We start from the raw sequence: 12,194 nt of genomic DNA, 5'->3' as shown, positions 1-12,194 counted from the left end.
TCAAAAACACTAATATAACTGTTATGAAATTGAATTGCTTTTGCTAATATATATTTGCTGCCACCAAGAATAAAATGCAGCAATTAAGAACAACCAGCTGACATCGATTCCTAATCACAGCTTTGAAAAAATCTTCAAAATTTTAGTTGTGTTTAGTAAGAATATTTTTATTTAGTTATTCAAATGGGACACCATCTATATCGTGGTGGAAATTAGTTCTTCAGCATTTTTATTTTTATTGAGTATAGGTACCCCGTAAGTAAATTCAATATTTTCAAGGCATTCGGTTTAGTGAATCAACCTTATTATTCACAATTTGTAGGACTGTAAAATACAAAGGGTTTGCACTTTCAAGTTTCAGTTTTTAGTTATCTGTTTAGAAAACCTGAATATTTTGTTCTGAGTGAAGCAGTTTCGTGTTACAACTCTTTAAATGATGACAAATTCAGGTACAGCAAGGTATTCAGAAGTAACTCCTCGAATAACTAATAACTACTGTCATATAGACGGTATCCCATAAAAGATACATAACTTTGGCTTTTTCACACTTTTTGTGACAACTTCTTTGAATGAAAATAACCCTGCTTGCTTTTTGGGTTGCATAGAATTGATAATTTTTTCTTGTTCTGTGTCGTCATTCTTCAGCATTCGTTTTAATAATTCTTCTTCAGCAATTTGGTAGGTCATCAAATGACTTTCTTTTAGTTTATACATCATTGTAAACCAACTGGCTTCGGGCATAGAATTGTGGATTCATATAAGCTTATCAGCATCAATTTTTGGCCATGAGAGTTGGTTATTATTTACCCATGATGACGGAACCATGGTGAATATATATACCTAAAACGTAGATAAAATGAGTCAAATCCAGCTTCAAAAAAAACTATCAACTGAAAATATAGGCCTGAATTATCAAATATCTGGTCAATTATTGAAGCTAATTAAAAAATATATTCTGACATCAAAAACTTACCCGTCATTTCCTCTGAACGCATGATTAATTATATATCAACAATATTTCATCGGCGATCATATAGGTTATGTCTAATATTCACCATGTATTTAGCATTAGACAACGGATATTTATCATAAAAAAAGTAATATGTGATGAATATAAGTAATTTATATTATAAGAGTCACCAAAGTGTCGTTTATTAGCAAAAAAGTTGCCAACTAACTTATAACAATGACAATAGCGACAGCAGAGCCACAGTGGAGCAGAAAGGCAAACAAATATTAACAGGGCCGTATTCTTAGTATTCTGTGTAAAAAAACATCAAAATAACGGGGTGCTTAGTTGTATTTCGAAAAAATGGGAGTTCAGTTTTAGCAGCTAAACCATACAAGGTGATTCACGGATTTTTTTTCCATTTGGGAGTATCTAGGTTTCCGATAATTTTGTGATTTGAGCGTATGCGTTCGCGTTCAAATTCGATTGTATGGTTTCGCTACCCGCTTTCTATAATTAATTCGTGACAGTGTTCATATCCATAGGTATTCGTTAGTGTAAATGCCTTTGATGTTGGGATGTTGACTGATTGACGTTTGATTAATTTTTGTGACGAATGGTTCGAATACTTTATTTGTAACAAATATTTTTTTATAATTTTTTATTTAGTAATGGTTTGAGCTAGTTTGGTTTTGTTCAAGTTATTTCAGAAAATCCATCTATTAAAAAAAAATACGGTCGAAAATCTTAATAGTGGATCTAGAACAGTTTGATGTTGGGAGAAAACTCCAGTAATATGAGGTAACACTCTTGCAAAATACTTCTATATTTTTAATACATCGTAGCTTAGGGCCAAAAAAATATTGAAAACTCATTAATCTAAATTATAATTCATTGATATATTTTGTCAATAACTAATAATCAGTTTTTATTGTTACTGTATTCAATTCTAATTCAATTTCCTCAATTTTAGACACTCTGATATGCATATATTAGTGTATTAATTAATACTTTCAATTTGATAATAACACCATTGTGTGGATACTGTAGTGGATTTTTCTGTTTGTATCCGGAATATATAAATGGGTGTATATAATAGTTTTAGATTCAGTCCGAAGTGCTTCAAATAGACGAAGAAATAACTTGGTGTTCCATAAAAAAACTTTCTGAAAGCTTTTTGAGTCGCCCTGTATATTGGATATACTAAAAAATACTTCAAACTATCCTACCTGACCTAGTGCTTCAATTTTTTTCTTGCGAAAAACAGGAAAAGGTTGTTATAATGGTTAAAACCCGTCGTTTAGCCTTTATAATCGATGAAACATTTTAGCCAAAACATCAAAGACAGATAATATTTATCCGAACTATGTGTGAGAAATCTTTTATTCATACTAGCACTTTTGTAAAAACCTAAAGCTTTAAAAGTAGTCCGACTCTGCCGCAATACCATCACTCCCAGAACTAAGTGTTTCTCAAAAGTTTTATAGGGGTAACATAGTAGCTAAAATACGTTGAAATGCTTGCTACTGATACCAATTTTTTTTATAGTTTTATAGAACGACGCCATTTCAAATGATAGCGATCCGGGATACTGAAATTAGATGAGTTGAAAATATGAAATACCGCACATATAGTAATATTTAAAGTTGAAAAGTACATAAATATTATAACATTATATTATTTAGAATAAAGTGATTTGATTTTGCGACCAGAAAATTAATACGTTGACAGAGTGAATTTTTGTATAATTAATAATTTTACCGATAACATTTATAAATGAGTGGCGCGCTTAAATTTTGCTAATAATAGGCTATATATTTGTCAATAAAATTTGCAGTAAAAATATCAATCTTCGAAACACAAACAACGTCTTTATAAGTTTTATGAGTGCAGAAGTGAAATTTTTAAATGGCTTCAACCTTTCTATTTGTTAGTTTTCAGTTGGTGACTTATCTATTATATTTTCCTAGTGTCCAATACAAAATTACTTCTTGCGTCTTCAAGAAAACATTTTTAACACTTTTTTATTTTATTGTTATCGTTTTCGGCTGTATTATATTTTATAACGCCTACCTGGAACTACTAAAAAACTCTTATAAAATTGTCTCCTGATTATTTTATGTGTCGCGAAAGTGCAATAAGGGAAGTCTTTATAAAACTACTTTTTAAGAGTGTTAGACAAATTTTATAGTAACTGCCAAAATGTTTATAAAACTGTTTTGTAGTGTTTGTAAAAGGCCTTACAAAATATTGATAATGACTATAATGCTTTATAAAACGGTGCCAATTTCCTATTTATAGCAGTTTTATAAACACTGCGAAAACATTTCTGTGAGGAATGCAGTTTTATAATTTGTTTCTCCGAAACGTTTCCGCAACTATTATAAAATACGAAATTGCTAGTTGGGCAGGCTTATTAGCTTGTATGAGCCTGAGGGTGGGGAACGAATAGTTTCAATAAATTCGGCACTTCTCGTTCCCCACAACGGATTCAATTTTCCCCAGAGCGATGAACCATAACTACCTCTCCAGATGCTTGCTTCCAAAAGCAAGTAAGTAGTTTGCACACTGAATTTGATGTCTGAAAATATAAAATGTATCAACTCCAAAATTGAATATACGAAACAGGCACATGTTCCACAACATAATTAAAACCTGACCGTAACCCTCGCTATGAATATTGATCACATAACTCATTCATAGTTCATCATGGTGACAGACAAGACAAGACAGAAAAGACAGACAAGACAGACCGAACGAGACAAGACAAACAAGACAGACAATGCAGAGATGACAAGACATACAGAACAAGGTAACAAGGTAATATAGACAAGACTGGCAAAACGGTTGACAAATTGGATAAACGAAACAGACAGAAACATATTCTATAACATGATTGAAACATGACGATTACCCTCGCTACGAATATTGATCACATAACTCATTCATAGTTCATCATAATGACCGATCAGTTTCAACTATTTTGTTGCTGATACTCAAGGTGTATTTGAGTATACTCCTAGTGTGCAACAAATTTGAAACACTTTTTATTCTAAGGAAAACCAGTTTCAAGATAGCAAAAATGAGGAAAAAAAAAAAAATTTCAAAAATCGGCCGATCGGTTTCAACTATTTTGTTGCTGATACTCAAGGTGTATTTGAGTACCCTCCTGATGAGCAACAAATTTAAAACACTTTATTGGCGTGAAGTTATTCACAGTTTTCTGGCCACACATGCTGACGTAGAGGAAAATAAAAATCTGTGGTTGGGATACGAAATTATTAGCACCCGTACTAATATCTGTGGCTGGAAATACCTATTCACTATAGGTTGAACGTGGAATTATTGAGACTATTTGGTGTTTAACTTTTTTATAGAATCTTGATTAGATTGACGGGTTGATAATCGTTTTCTCATCAACAATACAAATTTAGGGAAAAATAAAATTGGAAATATTAGACTTACTTTCCAATACCCCATATAAAAAAGATATCCGATGTTGTGCGTCCATCAAAATCATACGACTTCCATAGTTTCTTGAGTAGATTAACTTGGTGATGACAGTTTTTTTGTCATCTAAACACATTTCGGAAAAGAAATTGTTGAAACAATCAGACTCATTTTTTGAGATTCCTTGTATTCATGAAAATCACACAACTCTTATAGAATCTTGGGTGAATCGATATAGTAAAAACTGTTTTGTTGTCACCCATACAGATTTGCGATAAAAAAATTGTTGCATCAATCAGACCATTTTTTGAGATTCCTTGTAGAATTGGAACTAGACGATGTGCGTTCATGAAACAGATTTCGAGAAAAAAATTGTTGCAACAATCAGACTCACTTTTTAAACCACCCTGTAGAACTGGAAACAGAAGATGTGCGTTCATGAAAATCACACAACTGTTATAGAATCTTGTGTAGATCGATATAGTGAAAACTGTTTCCTTGTCTCCCATACAGATTTCGATAAAAAAATTGTTGAAACAATCAGACTCATTTTTTGAGATTCCTTGTAGAATTGGAAGAATTGGAACATGAAAATTACACAACTGTTATAGAATCTTGGGTAGATCGATAGTGAGAACCGTTCTCTTGTCACCCATACAGATTTCGAGAAAAAAATTGTTGCAACAATCAGACTCACTTTTTATAACATCTTGTAGAATTGGAACCATGAAAATCACAAAACTCTTATAGAATCTTGAGTAGATCAATATAGTGGAAACTGTTTTTTGTCACCCATACAGATATGCGATAAAAAAATTGTTCCAATTCTACAAGGAATCTCAAAAAATGTAACTGATTGTTGCAACAATTTTTTATCAAAATCTGTATGGGTGACAAGAAAACAGTTTTCACTTCATCGATCTATCCAAGATTCTATAAGAGTTGTGTGATTTTCATGAACGCACATCATATGGTTCCAATTCTACAAGGTGTTTTAAAAAGTGAGTCTGATTGTTGCAACAATTTTTTTATCGAAATCTGTATGGGTGATAAGAAAATAGTTTTCATTATATCGATCTACTCAAGATTCTATAAGAGTTGTGTGATTTTCATGAACGCACATCTTCTGGTTCCAATTCTACAAGGAATCTCACAAAATGAGCCTGATTGTTCCAACAATTTTTTTATCGAAATCTGTATGGGTGACAAGAAAACAGTTTTCACTTCATCGATCTATCCAAGATTCTATGAGAGTTGTGTGATTTTCATGAACGCACATCATATGGTTCCAATTCTACAAGGTGATTTAAAAAGTGAGTCTGATTGTTGCAACAATTTTTTTTATGGAAATCTGTATGGGTGACAAGAAAACAGTTTTCACTATATCGATCTACGTAAGATTCTATAAGAGTTGTGTGTTTTTCATGAACGCACATCATATGGTTCCAATTCCACAGAGTGTTTTAAAAAGTGAGTCTGATTGTTGCAACAATTTTTTTTATGGAAATCTGTATGGGTGACAAGAAAACAGTTTTCACTTTATCGATCTATCCAAGATTCTATAAGAGTTGTGTGATTTTCATGAACGCACATCATATGGTTCCAATTCTACAAGGTGATTTAAAAAGTGAGTCTGATTGTTGCAACAATTTTTTTTATGGAAATCTGTATGGGTGACAAGAAAACAGTTTTCACTATATCGATCTACGTAAGATTCTATAAGAGTTGTGTGTTTTTCATGAACGCACATCATATGGTTCCAATTCTACAAGGTGTTTTAAAAAGTGATTCTGATTGTTGCAACAATCGAAATCTGTATGGGTGACAAGAAAACAGTTTTCACTATATCGATCTACTCAAGATTCTATAAGAGTTTTGTGATTTTCATGAACGCACATCTTCTGGTTCCAATTCTACAAGGAATCTCAAAAAATGAGTCTGATTGTTGCAACCATTTTTTTGTCGAAATCTGTATGGGTGACAAGAAAACGGTTTTCACTACATTGATCAATTCAAGATATTATAAGAGTTTTGTAATTTTCATGAAGGCACATCATATGTTTCCAATTCTACAAGGTGTTTTAAAAAGTGAGTCTGATTGTTACAACAATTTTTTTTATCGAAATCTGTATGGGTGACAAGAAAACAGTTTCCACTATATCGATCTTCCAAAGATTCTATGAGAGTTGTGTGTTTTTCATGAACGCACATCATATGGTTCCAATTCTACAAGGTGTTTTAAAAAGTGAGTCTGATTGTTGCAACAATTTTTATCTCAAAATCTGTATGGGTGACAAGAAAACAGTTTTCACTATATCGATCTACTCAAGATTCTATAAGAGTTTTGTGATTTTCATGAACGCACATCTTCTGGTTCCAATTCTACAAGGTGTTTTAAAAAGTGATTTTGATTGTTGCAACAATTTTTTCTCGAAATCTGTATGGGTGACAAGAAAACGGTTTTCACTATATCAATCTATCCAAGATTCTATAAGAGTTGTGTGATTTTCATGAACGCACATCTTCTGTTTCCAATTCCACAAGGAATCTCAAAAAGTGAGTCTGATTGTTGCAACAATTTTTTTCTCGAAATCTGTATGAGTGAGAAGTAAACGGTTTTCACTTTATCGATCTACCCAAGATTCTATGAGAGTTGTTTAATTTTCATGAACGCACATCATATGGTTCCAATTCTACAAAGTGTTTTAAAAAGTGAGTCTGATTGTTGCAACAATTTTTCTCTCGAAATCTGTATGGGTAACAAGGAAACGGTTTTCACTATATCGATCTACCCAAGATTCTATAAGAGTTGTGTGATTTTCATGAATATAAGGAATCTCAAAAAATGAGTCTGATTGTTTCAACAATTTCTTTTTCGAAATGTGTTTAGATGACAAGAAAACTGTCATCACCAAGTTAATCTACTCAAGAAACTATGGAAGTCGTATGATTTTGATGGACGCACATCATCGGATATCATTTTTATATGGGGTATTGGAAAGTAAGTCTAATATTTCCAATTTTATTTTTCCCTAAATTTGTATATTTGATGAGAAAAGGATTATCATGCGTCAATCTACTCAAGATTCTATAAAAAAGTTAAACACCAAATGGTCTTAATAATTCCACGTTCAACCTATAGTGAATAGGTATTTCCAGCCACAGATATTAGTACGGGTGCTAATAATTTCGTATCCCAACCACAGATTTTTATTTTCCTCTACGTCAGCATGTGTGGCCAGGAATCTGTGAATAACTTCACGCCAATAAACACTTTTCATTCCAAAGAAAAGCAGTTTCAAGGTAGTAAGAATGAGGAAAATAAAAAAAAAATAAAATCGGCCGATCGGTTTCAACTATTTTGTTGCTGATACTCAAGGTGTATTCGAGTATACTCCTGGTGAGCAACAAATTTGAAAAAATTTTTATTCCGAGGAAAACCAGTTTCGAAATAGCAAGAACGGCAAATAAAAAAAATATTTGAAAATCAACCGATCGGTTTCAACTATTTTGTTGCTGTAAGTCAAGGTGTATTCAATTTTACTTTTGGTGAGCAACAAATTTAGAACATCTTCAATTCCAGGAAAAAACAGTTTCAAAATAGCAAGATCATAAAAAATTAAAAAAAAATATTAAAACATTTTTCGCTATATCCAAGGTTTAGCAACTGAACATTCTGTAAAAATCAAAGGGAAAGTATATACTTTATTGAGTTACCTTGCTACCTTCATATTACGATAGCATTATTTGCGATTTCTAGGGATCGGCACGAGCAACAAAATCGTTGTTTTGGCATCTAATTAGCAACTAATTAGCTACAAATTGATGTATTTCTTTGCAACTTTGCGGGAATTGCCTTGCTAGCCTGATAGGGCTTACTTCAGGTTCCATTCGGTCACGTCCTACCAGCCCGGATTTTGTTCTCTTTAATCATTGTATTCATATCATTGGAATTCGAACGAATAATTGAACTAGAACGTTCAACCGTTTCAGGATATTGCAAGTATATCGTAAAGGAGGACGTGACTAATTCCATATGTCTCACACTCACATGAGAAGTAATATTAATATGAAAGTGAGTTACGATAATACTGAACTACTGCATCGGTGCGGTGCTGTTTGTTTCTAAAACTGGATATGGAGAATGAAAGTGACCTTTAATTTTGCCTTATTAGGAAGAATTGCATAAAATACAGCCATGGTTAATGCACAATGTTCAGATCAATGTGTTTTGTACTGCGAAGGTTGCCGTAATGTGTTGAATGGTATAGAGCTGATAAATAGATTACTTTTTTAAGCGATGTTAGACACTTGAATTGGTTCGAATGTGTGGATATATTATTTATTGGTATATTGTGTTTGATTCAGTTCGTCTGTTAATTTATAGCCGCCTTGTTAGGTGAGAATGAATTGGATATCAATCTTATGACTGAAAATGTGGTTTCGTGAAACATTTCCGTGCAGAAGCAGTTCAAAAGGGGCTGGGTATACAGTGTGTAAAAGCCAAATGCAATAAATTTATTAATTCGATTACAGTACATATTTTACCAAAATCCCGAAACACATCAAATTTGAATTATAATTTGACATACTCCAACGGAAAAATGCTACCCCTATCTTCAACCCCCATCGAATGACAGGTACAACCCCCATTTTTTTAATGGAAAGTATAGGCTAATGATATATCGCTATATGATATATAGTTAATTATCGGATTCTACATTTGAAAGAATATTTAGTAACAGGGCGATATTCAATTCTGTTTGAAAGCGGTTGACAATGTTTCATGGTGAATTTCATCAGTTCGGACTTCCATTGTCTAATGTGATCTAAAATGAATTGATGGATGTAGTCGTTACTACATTGTAAGAAATCATAATGAAGAAAAGATAATTGAAACTTTCTATGTTTTTTACCACTTTTATTTGTTACTAACGTTACTGCAGTTCCGTCCTATAAAGACATTTTCAAACTTATACATTAAACCAACAATGGTTGATTACATTAGCCCTTATATAGCACCCCTGTAGATAATAGTAGAGGTACTTGGCTTGATTGAGAACCTGAATTTTCACTAGTTCGGACTTCCATTGTCTATACTATATAAAATGATTTGAAATCCCTGAAACAACTAAAAAAGAAGAATTGAAAATGAATAGCTGAAAATAACAATTATATTAACCGGAATAAACCTGAAATGAAATAATAGTGAAATAAAATACAAGTAAAAATAGAACAATTGAATAAATAAAAATAAAAAAATGAAAAAAGGAAATAAAAATAAAAAGTTGAGAGATTCCAAGTCACGTTATTTCACGACGTTTCGATTGTTAGTATCTACAATCGTCTTCGGGTGATGACTGGACTGATTCCTCCGAGAGATGACTATTTATAGGTCGTTCGAGTACTTTCACTTATCCCCGCTTTCCATTTTCCGCTTCACTGGTTCCGTGGGAGATGTCCGTTTTGGCGGGAGTTGGCCATTTTTCGCTTGATGATGGGCTTCCATATGTTGCGTATTTCTACGCTGGCTTGGCTGAATACGTTGTTGGAGAACATGTATGCGGCTTCCTTGAATTTTCTCCTAAACCTCTGTACAAGATCTCAGCTTGGGACCACTTGATGGTGTGTTGATGGGTCCAAACATGGTCTGCTATTCCTGATTTGCTGGTTTCCTCTCGCTGTGTGTGTTTCTTGTGCTCGGCAATGCGAACATTCAATGGCCTCTTAGTTTCACCAATATAGAATTTTCCGCACTCACAGGGTATCCGGTAAATGTTATTCTTGGAATCGCAGTCCGCGTTTGGTGGCCTGGTTTTCGTGAGGCTGCTACGGATAGTGTTACCGGATCTGAAGCAGGTTCTGATGTTGTACTTGGAACCAATTCTTCTTATCCTCTCCGATAATCCTCTGATGTAGGGAAGTGCAAGCACTGGTTGTGACGGCTTCTTTTCCTTGCCAGGCTCCTGCTTTCTTCCAGCCAAAGTCTTTTCTACCATCGCTTTGGAGTAGCCATTCCGTTGAAGATCATTTTTGATGATGTCTAGTTCCTTCTCAAGACCTTCCTTCGTATTACAGAGCCCAAAAGCACGGTCTAATAGAGTCTTGATGATTCCTCTTTTAGTCGATTGATGGTGGTTGGATTCGTGGTTCAGATACTGTCCCGTATGAGTGGGTTTTCGGTATACAGATGTTTCCCACTTAGTGTCGGTCCTCTTAACCAAAACGTCTAAGAATGGCAATTCGTTGTGGATTTCCTTCTCCATTGTGAAATTGATGGAAGGTCTCACGCTGTTGATGTGTTTCAGGAAGGCGTCTAGTTCAGTATTCCCACGGTTCCATATCTCAACCAGACTCGAGGTTTCTTGTGGGCTTCTTCAATGGCTAGAGTTTCAAACCACTCCATATATATGTTGGCTATGGCTCGAAAAGTAACTATTTATTATCAAAAATGATCTTCAACGGAATGGGTACTCCAAAGTGATGGCGAAAAATACTTTGGCTAAAAAACAGCAAGAGAATCAGTCTCAACCAGAACTTGAACTTCCCTACAATAGAGGAGTGTCGTAAAGGATAGGAAGAATTGGGTCCAAGAACAGCATCAGAACCTGCTTCAGATCCGGAAACACTATCCACAGCAGCCCCACGGAAACCAGGCCACCAAACGCGGACTGCGATTCCAAGAATTGCATTTACCGGATAACCTACGCCAAATCCTATATCGGTGAAACTAAGAGGCCATTGAAAGTCTGCATTGCCGAGCACAAGAAACACACACAGCGAGGAGGAACCAGCAAATCGGGAGCATGTTTGAACTCATCAACAAAACATCAAGTGATCCCTAGGTGAGATCATTATCCAACAATGTATGCAGCCAAGCTAGCTTTGATATAATAATGTCACTACTTATCATTTGCAATTTGCCAATAATAAATCATGCCAGGACGATTGAATTACACCAACGAAGATTATTTCATTTATTATTCACGGAGAATAATTTGTGACCCGATTTCCGGAAAGAAGGAATCATCACTAAATACTCTCAAGAAAATTTTTCAGAATTTCAAGAATTTTGGATCCATATGAGCAAGAGTGCAAAAAAATAAGCCATTAGTTAACAATGAAAATATTGAAATTACAATTCTGGGATATTTTTCGGCATCCCCAAGAATATCTCGTATTGACGAAACGTTGAGGAATTTACTCAAAAGGTACGTCGATTAACAATCCCGAAAATCGATGAATATAATGAAACCTGCCACAGAACTTCACTCAAAATAAAGTAAGCCTAATTTTCTGATGTTGATTCATATTCACGATATTTTTTATATCATTGTATTCTTCGTAAACTATATTCTGTCTCGAATTTCTCTCTCAGCCTAAGACAAGTAAGACAAAAGTTATGAACAGACATCCTAATGAGGAAATCATTAATTTTCAGATGGCAGGACATTCACCATTTTATGCAGACATGTTGATTACTATAATATCTGCAACAAAACAAAGTTAATGAATGCGGGCAATTTCTTATACAAAGAAAAAGGTGCAATTCATTTCATTTCTGTTCTGTTTAAAATCTGTTTTTCCGTTAACCAGCTGTCGCACCCCTACGAACCACAACCCTCAGAAGTCGAAACTTGTGTGAGCTGAGGATTAACGAGGTCTTACTTTTTAACGTGTGAATCCTAACACGGGTTGGACGATATCAAGTGAAAATATATCGTTCAGACTAGGGCTTGAACCACCGACTAACACGGCAGTCAATTCGAATGAGTGAACAAAGCAGCCTTGTCGA

Source organism: Leptinotarsa decemlineata, unplaced genomic scaffold (genome assembly GCF_025532065.1).
Source record: "Leptinotarsa decemlineata unplaced genomic scaffold, Ldec_3_MD MMD2_tig00026358_RagTag_RagTag, whole genome shotgun sequence".
In the NCBI taxonomy this organism is placed as follows: Eukaryota; Metazoa; Arthropoda; class Insecta; order Coleoptera; family Chrysomelidae; genus Leptinotarsa; species Leptinotarsa decemlineata.
This window is presented reverse-complemented; position numbering follows the sequence as displayed.